At 33.4% G+C, this 2135-nt stretch overlaps 1 long non-coding RNA gene across 1 annotated transcript; it reads left to right on the top strand.

The window, feature by feature from the left end:
- Positions 384-1343, top strand: LOC108662186. The gene is made up of 2 exons (XR_001927988.1): positions 384-420; positions 1293-1343. It is a non-coding gene; the product is annotated as an uncharacterized LOC108662186 (long non-coding RNA).

The raw sequence follows: 2135 nt of genomic DNA, 5'->3' as shown, positions 1-2135 counted from the left end.
TTTAATGATTGGTGAGGCTAGAAATTTAATGGGAAATGAAAATTTGAATTTTTACCTAATGTATAAACATGTGCGATTTATGGTTCGAACTGATAAATTGAATCATATTCACAGTCATTGAGGTATTTTAAGTATAATTGGAGTGTAGAAAGTGAAAGAAATCGATTTGGAGGTTTTAGCCAATTATATCGAGAATAGTGTGAATTAGGTCGAATACCGTATTTAAACGGCTATTCAAACATTTTGCATCACATTTCGTGCATTCATATAGATTTATAGAGCTTGAAATAGTTTATGATAAATTGACACAATTTATTAAAATTCGTGTCAAGTATGATGTATAGGTGGTGAGCCCTCTAACAAGGGTAAAGAGATTATGCTCAAAGACCGAGAATAAGAGTATATCGAACTCCTAGTACTGTGAGTAACCTTACTATCGTCTTAATTATCTAAAGTGATTTTTATCTGATTTTGTGAATTTCATGGAAAATGAATTAAATGATTAATTTTTCGATTTTATAAACCAAATGTGATTTAATGAAATGATTTCATAAAATTGTTTTAAAATTGAATAATGGCTTTGAAAATTGAGTAGTTGGAGACCATTTGATGTATTGTGAATTTATGGTTCTAATTGATTGGCTTATGACAATATTGGCATGAATGGCTGAATTGGTATTTGTGTTGAAATGTATGAAATGTTGTTTGCCTTGATAGGTTGGATAATGATAAAATTGCCATGTCATGCTGTTGCAAATTTTATTGTATGGTGGGTTTAGCTTGCAGCAGTGGGCTAATTTTGTGGACTAGCCTATTAGAGGGGCATGGAACCTGGTCATATTCTTACCTCGGTTAGAGAGGCGAGTAGGGTAACTCCTAAGGTATAACTTTTAGAGTTCACTTCACGCCAAACCACCACGTGAGGGCGAACTCAGCCAACGCCAAGGAATGGCTATATTTTCAAAATAAAAAAAACATGATTTATGAGTACATAACTTTTAATAGCCTTGGCGGACTCAGTTTGGGATAGCCCGTGGCCAAGGTATCCCTGATGACTGAGTATGATGATGATTTTGGCACGAGCTAAAGTTTTAAGAAATTCATAAGCCATGTTAATTGCTCGATTTATATGAATTGATTTTATTTAGTCAAAACAAGTTGAAAGGTGATGAATTTCAGTATGTTAAACTGTTTTATTTGTCTCCATTTACTCAACTTTAGATGGTTTAGATGGTATTTGTTTACTCACTGGGATTTTATAATCTCACCACCCTCATTTTCAACCATTTCAGGCCCGAGGTAGCCTGTGGATAGCAGATATCGTCAAGGATTATAGTCTGCTTTACTACTCCAAAAACTGTAAGTTTACTGCCTTTGTGCCCTTTTGTTCCTTATGGGCCCACAAGTCAATGTAAAGTAAATTTCATATCCCGGTTATCTGTATTATAGTACGTAAGAATTTATTTAGCTTTTACATTACAAAAATTATTTACCGATGACTCTATAAATATTGTTTTACAAGAAATTAGAATATTTTATTGAATATTTTTATTTTATTCAAATCGTTGCAATATCAATTTTAATAAATGTTTTAGACACCCAAATTTATTTTAAATCATGAAATATGTGTTTTCCACTCATCTACTACATCTTTAGTCGGGTTCGAAAAATTTTGAGGAATAATGATGAAAACGCCCCTATGAGGCGAAAATTATTTTTCCATGATTTTGAAAGGGAAAAAGCTTAAAATTCTTTAAAACAAGGTTTGGCGATGATTACTCATAGGGGAGATGAAAAAAATGGTACTAAAGCCTTACGGGGTTCCGGTTCGCACTTCGGGTAACGAATGTTTATCGGGACGTCGCGACTGTTGTCACGAGCTCGAGGGGAGTACCAGGTCGTGACACTACCTTTATCATATCCTTTTTCAACTAGAAATTTTGAAAGCCTCTCATACCAAGCTCTAGGAGCTTGTTTCAATCCATACAATGCTTTGTGAAGCTTAAAAACATGATTAGATTTTTCAAAATCTTCAAAACCAGGTGGTTGTTCAACAAAAACTTCCTTTTGAATTAATCCATTTAAGAATGCACTTTTTACATCCATTTGGTACAACTTAAAATTCATGAAGTATG

The sequence above is a fragment of the Theobroma cacao genome, chromosome 5 (genome assembly GCF_000208745.1).
Source record: "Theobroma cacao cultivar B97-61/B2 chromosome 5, Criollo_cocoa_genome_V2, whole genome shotgun sequence".
NCBI classification, from domain to species: domain Eukaryota; kingdom Viridiplantae; phylum Streptophyta; class Magnoliopsida; order Malvales; family Malvaceae; genus Theobroma; species Theobroma cacao.
Note: the sequence above shows the minus strand (reverse complement) of the source record. Positions and strands in the feature narration are given on the sequence as shown.